Consider the following 11653-nt stretch of genomic DNA (forward strand, 5'->3'; position numbering starts at 1 on the left):
CAGAAGGGGGATTGACGTTGTCAGTCAACAGTCAACTTTCAATATTGGGTCCTCCGCTGCTTCCCCAGAGTAAGGGGGGGGGGAAATGGGCTGGCCTCTTGATACCAAAGTGTGAACTCTGCAAAAGAGGTGTGAGCACTCAGACCCTGATAAATACTTGAGAAGTGAAGATATTTTGCACTTCCTTCTTTCTTACAGAATTGTAGAGTTGGAAGGGGTTCCAACGGTCATCTAGACCAACCCCCTGCAATCCAGGAATCACAACTAAATATACCCTGGCGGATGGCCACCCCATCTCTGTTTAACAGGACATCCAATGAAGGAGAGAGTCAGTCCACTACATTGTGAGGTAGTCTGTTCCTCTCTTAAACAGGTCTTACTGTCAGAAAGTCCTCCCTAACGTTTAGTTGGAATCTCCTTTGGTGTAACTTGAATCCGTCGGTTTCGGTCCTACAGTAGGAAACAAGTTTGCTCCATCTTCCATGTGACAGCCCTTTTGATATTAACATCAGAAGAGCCTTCTGGATCAGGCCAAAGGGGTCTATTTCAGCATCCTGCACTCTCCCCTCCAGTGGTTTCCACGATCTAGTATTCAGAAGCATTGCTACCTGTTGCTCCCTCATAGTATTGAAATGCATTTGCCGTTTTTTTTAGTACCCATTCAGCCAGTTTGGAGAGATGCTTTTCCGGGGATCTTCGCACCTTTTCTCTTTTACCACCCTGAACGTTTGGGCTTCATTTGCAAACTTGTCCAGCTCATTCCGAACTCCAGGACACTTCTGAACAAGTTATCAAGGACCAGGTCTGCTCCCAACGCAGTTTTGTGGGGGACCCCAACTTCTCAAATCTCTCTATTTTGACAATGGTCCAGCTTTCACTTGCTGCCTAGGGTGCTCTGAGCTCCTCCTCCCAACAACAGTTTTTAGCTTTGAGGCTTCCAAGAAGAAGAAGAAGAAGAAGAAGAAGAAGAAGAAGAAGAAGAAGAAGAAGAAGAAGAAGAAGAAGAAGAAGAAGAAAAGAGCTGGCGGGGAGCAGTCTAAGAAAACTGAGTTGCCTGCTGAGGAGTCGGCCCCTTAATCTTGGCACAATGTCCTCTTTCTCTCTGGAAAACGGGGGTCTTTAAAGCAGGAGACATTGGGGACTGACCCTGAGACCTTCCACCCACTAAGGCTAAGCACACACTCAGCTTCTGAGCCCTCTAATTGCACCAAGCCCTGGAGGCCAGAGGGTGTCTCCACATGCTCAAGAAACCTGGGCTGCCTTTGGTTTCCTTCCTGACTGCCTGCTTCTCCCCTGCCTGCTATTGTTGTGTAGGAGGATCTAGCCAGAAACGCTTACTTCTCCTGTTAGTGGTGCTAGTCCACATGGAACTTGCCTGTGATGCTATCATGAAGCACCTTCAAGGGTTCTGCTGCTGCTAATGCCTTCAATTCAGTCCACGCCCTACAGGTTGTGAATCCACCTCCAGCTGCAAAGAGTCATGAAGCAAAAGAGCTCCCTTTTTTTTGCTCGGCTGCTGTCTGGCACTACCGGAAGGCGCAGAGGTGTCACCTGTTCTACAAAAGCAGATCGTGAAGTCGTATTGCCAGTGAGAGGGCTGTGGCGTCAGAGGAGGGCTGAGGCGATGGCGCCTGGGCCGTTGGGAGCTCCTGAATATCAGCTTCAGGAAACTGGAGGAAGGCAGAGGGCTGTAGGGCGTGAATCCTGCCTGATGGCCCCCTTTTTGGGCCTGATCTGGTTTCAGGCTATTCTGTTTTTAGTCAGGTGTGGGTGGGTGGAAAAACACCTTCATATGCTATGAAAGAGCCAAAGTGTGTCATTCAAGGGGCCTCATCAATGATGGGTTGTTGTGGTGGTCAATTTGGAGAGCCATAGGAACCAACTCCAAGTAGAAGAAGAGTTTGGATTTGATATCCCACTTTATCACTACCCGACGGAGTCTCAAAGCGGCTAACATTCTCCTTTCCCTTCCTCCCCCACAACAAACACTCTGTGAGGTGAGTGGGGCTGAGAGACTTCAGAGAAGTGTGACTGGCCCAAGGTCACCCAGCAGCTGCAGGTGGAGGAGAGGGGAAGTGAACCCTGTTTCCAGATTATGAATCTACTGCTCTTAACCACTATACCACACTGGCTCTCTTTGCCACCGCCCCAATAAAATATTTGAGGAGAAAGGGGTGGGGTAGGGGGGAAACACCATAGAAAATGGGGTGGGAAGTCAATAGGACAAAGGAAAAAATTACGATGTATTGGAATTTTGTGTGAAATTTGGAAATTGACAGGAACTTGCTTCATGGTTTACTTCTGAAAGAAAAGATGAGGCATTAAGACAGAAAATAAGAACTGGTTGATACTTATCCTCTGATCTGAATAAATGCATAAGCATTAAAGCAATGGTAAAGGGCATCACCCAGCCCTCAATTGCAGCACCCTGAGACCTTTTGTACAGTGGTACCTTGGGTTAAGAACTTAATTCGTTCTGGAGATCCGTTCTTAACCTGAAGCACCACTTTAGCTAATTGGGCCTCCCGCTGCTGCCGCGCTGCCACCATGCGATTTCTGTTCTCATCCTGAAGCAAAGTTCCTAACGCGAGGTACTATTTCTGGGTTAGCGGAGTCTGTAACCTGAAGCGTCTGTAACCTGAGGTAAAAGGTAAAGGGACCCCTGACCATTAGGTCCAGTCGTGACTGACTCTGGGGTTGCGGCGCTCTTCTCGCTTTACTGGCTGAGGGAGCCGGCGTACAGCTTCCGGGTCGTGTGGCCAGCATGACTAAGCCGCTTCTGGCAAACCAGAGCAGTGCACGGAAACGCCGTTTACCTTCCTGCTGGAGCGGTACCTATTTATCTACTTGCAGTTTGACATGCTGTTGAACTGCTAGGTTGGCAGGAGCAGGGACCGAGCACCCCGTCGCAGGGATTTGAACTGCCAACCTTCTGATCGGCAAGTCCTAGGCTCTGTGGTTTAACCTACAGCGCCACCCGCGTCCCTTTAACCTACCACTGTATATAAATAATAAATAAATAAATAAAATATCAACAGTGGCCAGCCAGGCTACAGGGGAAAGGGGTCTGTGAAGCCGGTAGGCGGGGTGTTCTTCCATCAACCTACTTCTGAGTTTTAAGTTGCCTTTAGTTTTTGCTCCTTGGTTTTTTCCTCTTGGGAGAAAGAAAGGGGTGGGGTCTGAATATAATTGGTGAAATTGGTTCATGGTGCAAGCTGGCCATCCTTCATCCCTGGCACGTGGCTGGCCCTGTCCTTGAAAGCATTTCTTGCAGCCCCCTCTGCGTCCTTGATGGAGTGCTCATCAAGAGGCACTTTGAGCAAAAGGAACCGGACATCTCATCCTAATAACAGGATGCCATTCAAACAGCCAGCTGGTGAGTCTGGGCTGTCCAAGTGTCGGCCTTGCCTTAGAGGCGAATGCCAGCTCCGGCAAGCTCCACGGTGTCTTCACATTGTGTCCTAGTTCCAGCTTCACAGGAATGTTGCATCCCCTCCGTAATGATAATGTTGAGCTGGCGGGACTGTAATTAGTGGTTGAGAAAAACACTAATAAGTCACTTAATTGGCTCTTCTTACAGAAGAGGCTTCCTGAAAAGAAAAACTGTAATTAAAGCTCCCTGCTGGAGCAAAAGCCAGAAGTGGGATGCATTTCTGGGGCATGTGAGATGAAGGCATTTACACACATGACACGGAATTGATGCCGGTTTGTTCAAAGAGCTTGGCACCGAAGCTTGACATCCTGGTTCGCATCTCAGGAAGTTTTGTGTTGAGGATTCATTGCAGAGCAAGCAAACTGTTTGTACCAACGTGTCTAGAAACCAAAGTTTCACGGACACATTCATTGTTTCTGACAAAGAATTTGGATGTCGTCTGACATTCTTAAGGTGGAGACCACCACAAATGGGAGCAACTTAAGCTGGTGAGCGGATGAGTCACAGACATATTGCATTTTTATCATGTTGGTCGCCAGATATTATTTTTTGTCTAACCACCTTGTTTCGATGCAGGTGGAGCTTAGACGGTGATTCATGCTTTCGTTGTTTTTTTCTTTCCACCACAGACGACTGCATCATTTTAAAGGTGTTTCAGCTGGGAAGATTTCTTCCAAGCATTTTAGAAAGTTTCCCCATTTCCTTGCCTAGTCCAGAGTTTCTCTTCCCACACATTCTTGAGGACTGGGAAACCGCGGCAGGCAGGCAGGCAGGCAGACAGGTCTATCCCCACTCACCCAGCAAATGAAATGGGAGCTGCCTTTTAGCCCTGTGCTTGTTTGCTGCTTTTCAGAGAGTGGTTGCTTCCCAAAGCAAGGTAAAAGTACCCCTGACCATTGGGTCCAGTCGTGGCCTACTCTGGGGTTGTGGCGCTCATCTCACTTTATTTGCCGAGGGAGCCAGCGTACAGCTTCCAGGTCATGTGGCCAGCATGACTAAGCTGCTTCTGGCAAACCAGAGCAGCGCACGGAAACGCCGTTTACCTTCCCGCCAGAGTGGTACCTATTTATCTACTTGCACTTTGACATGCTTTCAAACTGCTAGGTTGGCAGGAGCAGGGACTGAGCAACAGGAGCTCACTCCATCATGGGGATTCGAACCGCCAACCTTATGATCAGCAAGTCCTAGGCTCTGTGGTTTAACCCACAGCGCCACCCGCGTCCCTACTATTCCCAAAGTAGCTCACATCAATTAAAAGAGGAGAGAGAGAATTGCAAACTAAAGAAACCCACAAGGCGTTGGAGGGTGGAGGGCAGGGCAGAGGGGTGAGGTTTTAAGGAGAAGGGAGGAGGAGATCATGTCTTCAAGGCCAGACCAGAAGTGGTGAGCAGGTGATTTTTAACCAGTGAAAGCCAGGCTGATTGTGCCTTGCTGGCATTCTTGGCTGAACAAAGGCTGGTGGTGTGGGTCGATGGAGGGGGTAAGCAGCCCCCTGCTTGCTCCTGCATTCCCTAGGACAGCTGGCTGTTGGAGCTCAGCCTTCTTTCTGGTGGGACAGGGGAGGAGAGGGAGGAGGGGAGAGAAATTCCCTGGAGCTCCTCCAGCCAGGCTGGACTTCCCCTTCTGCCATCATGAAACCCTCTGGCCACTGGCATGTGGCATCTGACTGCAATGAGTCAGCACCAGGGACGGACTTTGGTAATCGTTGGCAGTCTGGAACCATGAGCGAGCCCAAAACTTGGCGCCCCCAAATGAATCTTCTCAGTTATGGATCTTCTCAATTCTGTGCCCCCTTGGCTCAGCGCCCTGTGCAGGGGAATTGCCCTAAATCCGACACTAGATAGCACTCTGGGTAGGGCACTCTGCACGCTACTGGGGGCACTCTTGCCTCACAGCAGTTCCCTTGTATGTGAAATCAGAGACTTAAGTTTAGAAGTCTCCGCCAGCACCCATCTCCAATGCAGATTTTGGCTGCCAAATGTTGGCTGGCTTAGCTCAAACACTAGCCTGACTCTTGCTTGGCCGCTCTCTCCAAAATGGAGTAGCCAACGTCAATATATTAAGGATTTTAAAGGTGGGGGAAGTGTGCAACGGAAGAGTATCATGTTCTCCCCCGCCCACCAATTTTATTTTTCTTTGTGTTTATAAAACCACGCTATGTTGATTCGGATCCCATGGTGACAAAACAGAAGAGTGGTATAAAATGTTGCTGGGGAGAATGAAACAATAGCCTGTTAATCAGATCGAAAAGCCAAGAAGCTGCCATTGCCCAAATGCACTTAGGCATCTCCTGCAAAGGCTGGCAGAAAGAGGTGGTGCTTCGCTTGCCCTTTGAAAGACGGAAGAGGCACCCCAGCCAGCAGAACTCGGAGGCCACAGTAAAGAGGGCCGTATCCTGGCTCACTGCATAATGAGCCGTGCCCATTTACAGGACTATCACAAGGGTTACCGTCAGCAGTTCTCAAGAGTCTGGGCTGTCATCATAAAAACAAAGCTACAAGCAATTATGTTTTGACATCTGTTGAAAACCTGTTTATTCAACCCACCACTTGCTGATTTTTAACACCTACCTTTAAGTGATAATGTTTTTTTTATTGAAATGTTTCCTGCTATGGATTGCTGTGCTCATGGCTTTAATTTATTATTTTAATCTAGCTCTTCCTGGTGGGCTGAAACAGGACATGCTCATAACTAGCAGGTGCACATTGCCTCGGATCAAAGCTCAAATGCAGGTGGGAAGATGAGAGATCAAAGTCATGTTCTCCAGTGGGAAGTGGGCTACCAGTCTTTCAGGCTGTGCCTTGTGACTCCTTCAGAAGGATGACTCTGCTGCTCAACAGCATCACCTTGAACCTGCCCCATCACCAGTAGCAACATGTGGGCAGCCCAGGGTAAATCCTTGGGCTTTGGGGGGGCTGCTTCGCCCAGCAACTGAGCCACTGAGTCCTGGTCAGCCTCGAAGGAAGCTCATGCAGAGCGCATGGTAGTACAGTGGTACCTCGGGTTACATACGCATCTCTGTACTGTTTAGGTAGTTCTACCCCTATAATTCCCAAAAGGCACTACTGTGTTGTTGTTGTTTTTAAGGAAGCTTTTATCTCTGCAAAACGCCTTTCCTCCATTTGTTTGCAGCTTTTATCTCTGCAAAACGCCTTTCCTCCATTTGTTGTTTCAAAGCCACTTTTTAAAGAGAAGGTTCCCTTTGCCATTATCTGTTCATTTCCCTTTGTGTTTGCAGCCTATTATAGGGAGCAGGTGGCGTTGTGGTCTAAACCACTGAGCCTCTTGGGCTTGCTGATCGGAAGGTCAGTGATTCAAATCCCTGCAATGGGTGAGCTCCCGTTGCTCTATCTCAGCTCCTGCCAACCTAGCAGTTTGAAAGCACACCAGTGCAAGTAGATAAATAAGGTAAAGGGACCCCTGACCATTAGGTCCAGTCGTGACCGACTCTGGGGTTGCGGCACTCATCTCGCTTTATTGGCCGAGGGAGCCAGCATACAGCTTCCGGGTCATGTGTCCAGCATGACTAAGCCGCTTCTGGCGAACCAGAGCAGCGCACAGAAACGCCGTTTACCTTCCCGCTGGAGCGGTACCTATTTATCTACTTGTACTTTGACGTGCTTTTGAACTGCTAGGTTTGCAGGAGCTGGAACCGAACAACGGGAGCTCACCCCGTCTTGGGGATTCGAATCGCTGACCTTCTGCTCGGCAAGTCCTAGGCTCTGTGGTTTAACCCACAGCGCCACTTGTGTCCCAAGTAGATAAATAGGGTTCCCCCCCCTTTTTTATAATAATCCCCTATGTAAAATCGCATAGACAATTTTTGTGCTCTACAGTGCCATCTGGTGTCGTGTCTTTACAACGGAGTTGCAATGATATAACTGACTGAGTGTAGCTGAGTCTCTGTCCTCACAGTGGCCAACCAGATGCCCCAATGGGAAAACCTACAAGCAGGTCCCTAGTACCACCCCATCCCCGGTGGTTTTCAGAAGCCTTGCTGTCTCCAACCATAGAACCAGAGCACAGCCATTCTGACTAGTAGAGATGGATAGCCCTCTCCTTCAAGCATTTGTCTAATTCTCTTTTCAAGCCATACACGTTGGAGACCTTCATAGATAGGTATGGAGCAAGTTCCATACCTTATCTATATGTACTGCATACATAAGAATCTTAACCACACATGTCCTGTGCTTCCACAGACGTATACTTTGACCCTCCGCCGTGTGAAGAAAACCATAACAGTGTTTGGACAAACGGAGGAGAACTGGGAGGATAGCAAGAAAAGCGGAGAGGATGGAAGGTCCTAAGATTAGAGGGGAATGCCAAGAGCTGCAAATATTTGAGAATGGAGGGAGATAAAGGCCTCTATGGCTTTGAAGGAGGAGATAAGGCAGAGGGGTTCGCTGGCTGGCTGGGATGGAAAATGCCTATATTAGATATCTGAGAGGGAAATGCCTTCTTATCGGGAAGTGGGCTACCAGTCTTTCAGGCTGTGCCTTGTGACTCCTTCAGAAGGATGACTCTGCTGCTCAACAGCATCACCTTGAACCTGCCCCATCACCAGTAGCAACATGTGGGCAGCCCAGGGTAAATCCTTGGGCTTTGGGGGGGGGGGGGCTGCTTCGCCCAGCAACTGAGCCACTGAGTCCTGGTCAGCCTCGAAGGAAGCTCCTGCAGAGCACATGGTAGTACAGTGGTACCTCGGGTTACATACGCATCAGGTTACATACACTTCAGGTTACAGACTCCGCTAACCCAGAAATAGTACCTCGGGTTAAGAACTTTGCTTCAGGATGAGAACAGAAATCATGCTCCGGTGGCGCAGCGGCAGCGGGAGGCCCCATTAGCTAAAGTGGTGCTTCAGGTTAAGAACAGTTTCAGGTAAAGAACGGACCTCCGGAACAAATTAAGTACTTAACCCGAGGTACTACTGTAATCCAGTCTCAAGGGTGATCCGATGTGTGAGTCATTCATTGTGGCAAAACTATCCCTGTCCTGGAATGGCCGGAGCAACCATCTAGCAACAGTGGCCTCTTGGGCCATCAGCAACAACAGTTCAAGAACTTGGATGTTTGTGGGTTAGGGTTAGGCCTCTGCCTAATTCCTCTGGCTATGAACCACCCGCCCACAGAACCTCAAGCTCGCCAGGGTTCAGACTTGGCTTATTAGCTTCCAGGATGTGCACTGAGTCGGACGCCGCAGAGAAACAGATCTTGGGATCCTCTGTGTTGTGTCGCCACTGTGCTCCGAAATCCCTTCAGGGCTGCCCCCAAACGGCTTCTCACAGTTGTCAAACAGCACCAGGGAGAAGATGGCACAAGCCGCAGCAGGTCAAGATACCTCTGCCCGATGCCACTCTCTGAAACTGGCCCTGCAGACAGGAGGGGAACCACTTAAACATGGCGCCTCCCACTCCCAGCCTTCAAAGATGGACTGGGGAGATGCTTTCGGCCGATACGTTTTCTGCAAAGGATTGCTGTGCTTCATTTGCTATTTCCGTTTAGGTTTGTTTTAAAAAGAAGATGGTGGATGTTGGCGCCACCGTCTCAAGCAGGCTTGTGTTCTGCCTCCCCACCTCCCATTCCTGTGACCTTTGATTCTGCTCTGGGAGGAATCAGTCACCCATCAACTGGCCTGGTGAGCTTTCTATTAAACTCCGGTTCCCTTTGGTGGTTTCCGTAGTTTGGTCTTCTTTTCCAATTGAAAGCAATGTGTCTGGGTATTCAATGGGAAGATCGTTTCCCCCCATCGCATTTTACACCATCATCTGACTAAAAACCTGTCAGAGGAAGGAGGGAAAATGGACTCCTCACCCTGCTAGGAAGGTCCCTATATTCCAGCAAATGGCCAGAATTTTTAAAGCAGATCCTTCTTAGCGTGGCCCCAATGGGAACATCAGGAGAACCATATTGTAGCAGAAGAAGCAAGTTAGGGGGACGAGACCCTTTGGAGTTCAGGGTGTCCTGATTGGCCAATTCTTCTGCTTCTGGGGCAGAATAGGTAAAAAGAAAAAGCTAAAATCAGCTTTAAAAACAAAACAAAACTTCCAGAACTGCCAGAAAATGTTAGAAGAGTCTGAAAGATCACTGCTCTTGCATTGCTGTTGTTCTGTCTTTTAAAATTAGCCCTACAAATTTCTTACCAAAAAATAATAATAATGTAGCCCCAAGGCAACTTACAAAGTTCAGAAGGTTACCAAAGCACATAAAACACAAACCGTAGCAACAGTATAAACAAATGTAAGATTAAAAAATATATCATAAGCCCCTAAGCAAAAAAGATGGCCATCGGTCATGGATGCTTTAGTTGAGATTCCTGCATTTCAGGGGGTTGGACTAGATGACCCTTGGGGTCCCTTCCGACTCTACAATACTATGATTCTATGACGTCACTCTATAAAAATCCACCATAAAACCTATTTGGCCTTCCCAGCCCAAACAGAAGAGAGCTGGCCAGTAAGCCACCATCAAAAGCCTGGAGAAGAGGAGGTTAAGGGGTGATATGATAGCCATGTTCAAATATATAAAAGGATGTCACATAGAGGAGGGAGAAAGGTTGTTTTCTGCTGCTCCAGAGAAGCGGACACGGAGCAATGGATCCAAACTACAAGAAAGAAGATTCCACCTAAACATTAGGAAGAACTTCCTGACAGTAAGAGCTGTCCGACAGTGGAATTTGCTGCCAAGGAGTGTGGTGGAGTCTCCTTCTTTGGAGGTCTTTAAGCAGAGGCTTGACAACCATATGTCAGGAGTGCTCTGATGGTGTTTCCTGCTTGGCAGGGGGTTGGACTCGATGGCCCTTGTGGTCTCTTCCAACTCTATGATTCTATGATTCTAAATGCCTGGAAATGAAGGTGGGTATTAGCCTGGCACCCAAAAGATGGGTGCCCTTCGGGTGACCTTCGTGCCTCCCTGGCGAGCTAACTGTTGGCGCAGATTCTCTTGGTGCATCTTGTTCCCTGGCACACCTGTTTCCCTGCCTCCTCCTGCACTTTCCTAAACACGTAAGCAGACCAGGTGTTCCGGCAACCTGGGCACTTTAGAAATGGAACAGGAGGAACAATCAATTCCATTTTCAGTGCTCCTAATTTACACAAACAGAAACAGAGAAACAGCCTTCAAAATTTGCACAGTGTAGGTCTCCAGCCCAGTACATTATTATTATTATTATTATTATTATTATTATTATTATTACTATTACTATTATTTATTATTACCCCGCCCATCTGGCTGGGTTTCCCCAGCCACTCTTTTGCCCATGGTTTCACTGACCTGTAATGTTTGTTCTGTGGGACTTCTGTTCTCATTTCCATTTTTTTAGGATGACTTCCTGCGCCATCGCTGCTTGACTGGGGCACCGGGCATCAAGAAAGGCTTTCCTGATAAGAGATGGGTGAAACTGGCAGCATTGGTTTCTTGTTTTTAAGTTGAGTTCTCTACATTTCCACATCAGTTGTTTTTTTTAAAAAATGAATATACTGTTTCTAGTCCTCATGAAAATTCAGCAGCCATTTAGAGCATTTCCCCCCTATATATATATATATATATAAGCCACTTCCCCCTAGTAATACATTTCTGTATTTAAAACAAATGAATCGATACCTTTTTATACACCCCTTACCTTAGAACCCACATGTTTGAACATGCGGGTGTGGAGGACTCCCTGGTCCTGAATGGGGTAATTCTGCCCCTGAAGGACCAGGTGCGCAGCCTGTGAGTCATTTTGGACTCACAGCTGTCCATGGAGGCGCAGGTCAATTCTGTGTCCAGGGCAGCTTTTTATCAGCTCCAACTGGTATGCACGCTGAGACCCTACCTGCCTGCAGACTGTCTCATCAGAGTGGTGCATGCTCTAGTTATCTCTTGCTTGGACTACTGCAATGCGCTCTATGTGGGGCCACCTTTGAAGGTGACCCAGAAACTACAACTAATCCAGAATGCGGCAGCTAGACTGGTGACTGGGAGCGGCTGCCAAGACCATATAACACCGGTCTTGAAAGACCTACACTGGTCCAGCGCCGAGGGCCTCCTGGCAGTTCCCTCACTGAGAGAAACCAAGTTACAAGGAACCATGCAGAGGGCCTTCTCAGTAGTGGCACCCGCCCTGTGGGACGCCCTTCCACCAGATGTCAAAGAGAACAACTACTAGACTTTTAGAAGACACCTGAAGGCAGCCCTCTTTAGGGAAGCTTTTAATGTTTAACAGACCACTGTATTTTAA

This window comes from Podarcis tiliguerta (genome assembly GCF_965153285.1).
Source record: "Podarcis tiliguerta genome assembly, chromosome: 16".
Lineage (NCBI taxonomy): Eukaryota > Metazoa > Chordata > Lepidosauria > Squamata > Lacertidae > Podarcis > Podarcis tiliguerta.